The sequence below is a fragment of the Amphiura filiformis genome, chromosome 6, assembly GCF_039555335.1.
Source record: "Amphiura filiformis chromosome 6, Afil_fr2py, whole genome shotgun sequence".
In the NCBI taxonomy this organism is placed as follows: Eukaryota; Metazoa; Echinodermata; class Ophiuroidea; order Amphilepidida; family Amphiuridae; genus Amphiura; species Amphiura filiformis.
The window spans coordinates 57938108-57944209 of NC_092633.1; the positions used below are offsets into that span (position 1 = coordinate 57938108).

At 35.9% G+C, this 6102-nt stretch overlaps 1 long non-coding RNA gene across 1 annotated transcript; it reads right to left on the reverse strand.

Annotated features, from left to right (window-relative positions):
• Positions 1-2122: 2122 nt before the first annotated feature.
• On the reverse strand, positions 2123-5872 carry LOC140154296 (uncharacterized). Its single transcript, XR_011859299.1, has 3 exons — positions 5516-5872; positions 2742-3032; positions 2123-2218 (listed from the first exon to the last, which is right to left on the reverse strand). It is a non-coding gene; the product is annotated as an uncharacterized lncRNA (long non-coding RNA).
• Between the last annotated feature and the right edge of the window lie 230 nt (positions 5873-6102).

Genomic DNA, 6102 nt, shown 5'->3' on the forward strand with positions numbered 1-6102 from the left:
CACTGTTCTCCGACAAGTTTTGTGAATTATTTAATCATGTTGCTGAAATTTGTTGGCAATTTTGTTTCATATTGATAATGGCTAAAAATTTCAGGTTTAAGAATTTTCGCTTACGAAAATAGCGCATTTGTAAAAAAAAAAAAAGCGCGCTTTTTAAGGAAGGATGCCTAGTAATAAAAATGATGTGATGTGATATGAATGAAAATTTGTCAAAGCAAACTTGTGTTTTTAAATGATGGAGAATTAATAACTACTTATTTAAAACATTTGTATTTCAATATATTGCTTGAACAAATTAAGGCAAGGGTCGGAAAGTATAGTATTTTACTTGGCACAGTGGAACTACTAGTGTATTACATTTTGCAAGCATTGAACGATTTATTTTATGTTATGAGGGAATTTTGCAATATCATCTTCCTTCATTCAAATAACAATATATTAATAGTATAATTTGAAATCCAAATGATATCAATTTCGTATTTTCAATGTTTTGTTGAAAATGACTCATGTGTCAAGAACGATCATTTTTATACAGCATGTATACAATACAGTACAAAAAACTAAATGCACGTATATAATTGGAGATGCAACATGTGATGTCATACTTTCCTTCCGATTGTCACAGCCGTCGAACTATTTATAGTTCAAGTTTTAAATTATCAATTAATTATTAAGCTGTAAACATTGGATTCAGATGTATTAGTTGGACCGTACCTCTTTTTAAGGACGTAGGCAGAAAAGTGGCGGGAATCACTGTAACTTTGAATGAACACACATTTTTTAACCTTGTCCAAATGTGTAGTTTTTTTTTTCAATTTGCGAAGATACAGTTGAATTCCTTTCAATCTTTCCCGCCAAATGTGATCCTGCCTGCACCCTTAAGGGGGTACTACACCCATTGATTTGTTTTTGCCTTTTTTTGCATTTTGTGAAGAAATTACAAAACAAATTGGACAAAGTGGTATGCAAAATGAAGGGGCAAATCTTCTCGTTTTATTGGTGGCATCGGTATCAACGTAGCTTACATGCTTTTAAAAGTAGAAGCCAAAAGGTGGTACATCACTGATGATTTAAATTCACTTCATTTTGGAAAGCTTACTATCAACGGATTTCGTTAAAATTTTGGATATGTGTTGCTAACACGTTAGGGAAATAAAGTTGATATGTAAAATGGGAATAAGTGGTTCCTGATTTCTTTTATGACTTCATGAACTTGGTGCTCCACAACTATCAAAAAGGAACTGGTTAAAATGCTTCTATTTTCAATGTTGAGCTATATTTTGTTTTTTTAACTTGCGACATTATTTCACTGAAACTTAATTAAGCCACAGGTAACAGGTTACCACAACCATACTACAGCAATGTTGAAAAAAATTGCATTTCTTGTCACCTATACCACCATATTGGGTAGTTTTCCGTAATCTTAACTTTTGTGATTTTGGTAACTATTTTATATTTATTTGTGAAATCCATCTCAACTAGGCATTCCAAATTGTACTCACTATTTACATCCCAAGGTATATTAGTATATCCACCTTGCACTTCTCGATATATATCCAGGTAAAGACAGAATATCAAAATTATTCCTCATTATGATACCACAGACTCTCACATGTGTATTCAAAATTGATGCTTAAATTTGACCTGAACCAATTGACCTATAACCTGACATACGGTGACCTAATAGCCTTTTCTTCTCCTAACAACACATTATAGTATTGAATTGACTAATGACTATGCATCTATTGTGTAAGTGTTTATTTAATTTATTCAGTGTTATATATTTTGCAAGCACCACTAGATTTTCTATAGAGAGTATAACAAAGGATTTAATGTAATCTATTCATGTACCCTGCTTGAACATGTTGAAAAGAATAAATTATGGTTTGTTATGAAACACGCATCTGAGTTACTAGGATACAGTATAAACAAAAAATATACAGGGCTAAAATGACTTACTATACAATGGTTAAAGCACCTTTTTATTTATTTATTTATTTTTTTTAATTTCACATGATCCGAGCATATATCGCCTCGAGATAAATGAAAAAATATTTTTTTAGACCAATCAAACCAATATATGGGTGTAGTACGCCCTTAATAAAATTGTGACTCGTCGTACCTGTGTGCGTACAAGTTCGTGTGTCTCCGTCAGTAGCCTTATGGGCAAAGTCATCATTGGTAGATTGCGATGTTGGTAAGCTTTGCAAAAGTAGCTCTTTATGAAATAACAACAAACCGATGTGTTTAAACATTGTTTAAACAGAAAAATACAAAACTTTAAACATCCAAAACTGTAATGTAGAAGCAATAAAGGTCGATTGAGTGTTAACTCATTTTTTGAAGATGTTGGAATACTTATACTTATTGTGTGTATGCTTATAATATCCATAGCCATAGAGCAAAATTATTGCTACATGCTCTCAGGAAACGAATAGCAACACTGTGATTAAGTTCTTGGAAAGACCATGAGGACAACCGGTCCAATTATTTATTTGTCTTACCTGATGGCCATAATAATAATAATAATAATAATAATAATAATAATAATAATAATGATAATAATAATAATAATAATAATAATAATAATAATAATAATAATAATAATTATTATTATTTATTATAATAATAATAATAATAATAATAATAATAATAATAATAATAATAATAATAATAATAATAATAATAATAATAAAAATAATAATAAAATTAGCAACAAGTCTAAAAGCCTGTAAATTCACCTGATTGGGTACACGATCCATCTATGTGATGATAATAAACTTCATCCGAGACGGGTGACTGCAAATCTGATAAACTACAGTCAGCAAGCGTAGCCTTGATTTCACATTGATGCTGGCTAGCTGAAAAACTGAATCCTCGACATTGAGCGTAGTTTACGCAATGATTAGCGCAAGATATTAAGGAGTCGATGTCTTCAAATACGTTGATATTATTACTCTTCAGTACATACTCTTGATCACGGTGAAAATGTTGTGAAAACTGATCAGAAAGTGTATTGCAATTCATTGGTTCTGCGTGGAAAACAAACTTGTCGTAATCAGGTTGGATATTATGCCCGGATATTATGAGAATAAAATCATAAAGCACGTACGCAAAACGAGTATTCGACGTAACATATTCAATGTAACAAGTCTTTGTTATTTTAATCTATTTCCATTCTATTTCCAGTAATGTTTAACTTAACTTAAATATTTGATGACAGAAAATCGATATGTATTATACTGTGCCAAAAAAGTATCCTTTAGCTTGAAAAAAAAATCACAATTTCAAAACCGAACCATATTGGAATAAATTAAGCTAAAAAGAAGAAGAAGAAGAAGAAGAAGAAAAAAAAAAGAAGAAGAGGAAGAAGAACTATATGGCACTGTTGTGTTTGAGCAAACACGAATATCTATACCTGTGCCTCCCCCCACCATGACACACTTAACCCATCCTGACACTCCGTAATGTGTTTCATGTTAAAAGGGCTACCAGTGTACCAACGCAGGGCATTGTAGCTGTTTTATTTACTGAATAACGGCCGGCCCTATGTTTAAGCGTTTTGGGGCCCTTTGGCCCATATTATGTGACATATGCGGTTCATATATACACACAACAATATAATGTTGAAGAGCTATTAGTACACTAGTGAAGTGCTATTAGAGAAATGGCCGGCCTTCTGTTTTTTACATTTGAGCCTCTGGGGCCCCTAGCCTTAACCATCTGCGGCCGAAATGGGTAACAGGCACATCTACATGTTCAGGGTCATATGTGTGTCACATAAGCCCTTGTAATTTTAGAGCCAGCCTTGTCAACCCTTTTTTAACATTTGGGGCCATGGGGCCCATATTATAAGACATATGGGGCTCATGTATACCTGTAAATATAGAGTACCCCTGGGGCTATCAGTGTACCAACTCAGGTCCCTGAGGCTGCTTTATTTGATGAGAAACCGCATGCTTTGTATTTTTACATTTGGGCCCCTGTGGCCCGTGAGCTTTGACCTCTGGGGTCGCGACTACCTTAGGACATTTTAGGGGCCAGGGGCTATCATTGTACCAAGTATGGGCCCTGGGGCTAGTTTGGTTCTTGAGCTAAATAAAGAAAAGGCAGAACACGAGGGCACGGTGGCTCAGTGGTTACGGCCTTGGACTCATAATCTGAGAGCTTGCTCGATGTGCGTGGGTTCGATTCCCCGTCCCACCACCGTGTTGCGCCCTTGAGCAAGGCGCTTTGTCTCGCTTGCGTCACCCCACCCAGGTGCAATGGGAAGCTATTAGGGGGTAGTCACAGTCGTTGTACTGATGGACCCAGCCTGCACCACTTGTAGGCTGCAAACGTGGTTCCGACATATTCTAATCACGGCGGAATAAATGTAAAGCGCTTTGAGGCTGTTTACGGCAAAAAAGCGCTATATAAATATCTACATTTATTTTTATTTAAGAAGAAGGAAAAGGAACAGGAAAAGGAAAAGGAGAAGACTAAAGAGCATAAGCCCTGTTGCACATGCATAGATAAGAAGAAGGAGAAGAAGAAGAAGAAGAAGAAGAAGAAGAACTAAATGGCACAGTTGTGTTTGAGCAAACACGAATATCTATGCCTGTGTTTCCCAGCCTACCCCCCAACATGACACACTTAACCCATCCTGACACCCCGTAATGTGTTTAATGTTAAAAGGGCAATCAAAACGCAGGGCATTGTAGCTGCTTTATTTACTGAATAATGGCCGGCCCTATGTTTTAGTGTCTCAGGGCCCTGATATTGCTTTATTTGATGAAAAATTGCATGTTTTGTATTTTTACATTTGAGCCCCTAGGGCCCGTGACCTTTGACCTCTGGGGAAGAGACTGCCCTAGGAAATTTTTAGGGGTCATGGGTCATCATTGTACCAAGTATGGGCCCTGAGGCTACTTTGGTTCTTGAGCTAAAGGCAAATAAAGGAGCTAAAGGCAAATACAGGAGCATAAGCAGAGGAGGAGAAGAATCAAGGAAAAGGAGGAGAAGAATCAAGAGCATAAGCAGAATATCTATGCCCTGTTGCACAGGCATAGATAAAGATTATTTTGATAACGTGTATGACCATCAGGACAATACATTACAAGGCAGATGACTAACATTCATTTCATAGCAATACACTTACCTCCAAAACAATAAAATCAGTATCATATACGGATAGTGAACATGAATACCATGGAAAAGCGGGTGCATTGGGTCGTGTTGGTTGCTACCAACAAACTCTAAAAACATATCATATCGTCCAAACTGTTCTTGTAGAAAATGCAGGTTACCCTGAATGGACTATATCATTATTTCAACTGGAAATCCACAGCGACTCATATTGCTCTAAGTGGTCCAATATAGTTGTATATGAAGGGCAATAAGAATATTTAAGTGACATTTAAAGTTCAGTGACATTTGCCATTTTAGCATCTTTTAAAAATTCAAAGGCAAAATTGTTTTGAGAATCTTGAACGAGGGTACAGGGGTAGTTAAGTTGTACATGTCAATATCTTACCTTCCTGTAATGGATGACGAGTTAGTTGACCAAAGAAAGACGTTCTATTTGCGACCTTCAAGTGGGCAGATTGACACTCAGTCGGAATGGTATTCAATTCGCAGTTCCCTGTGTCGTAGACGTAATTAAATGAACGACATTGCCCATAACTGATACAAGATAAGCTACAGTGAGTTATACTTGTAGCATGTAATGCCTTGAAATCATATCCTTGAAGCATGTATCCGGAGTTGATAGAGAAGCGCGAAAGCTCCATGTATTCATCGCATTTCAAAGCATCAATTGTGTGGACGATGGCAAATAATACAATGCAACATTGCAAATAGATTTCCCGTATTTTCAACATATTATCCACAATAACTATATCAAGCTTCAACAGTAGATAGCGTACTTGCAATGCGCAGCCTAATCGCATAATGCGTAGAATTGATTCATTATTGCCTCTGATCGTCGAGTTGAAACACGTCACCTCAGCAGTACATTACAATCATGATGGAAATGCAAAGCAAATGGTATACATATTTTTTAATTATTTCTTAAGGCATGGGGTATGGGCGAACTTGAAGTACAGGTATCTGGAGAGGGAA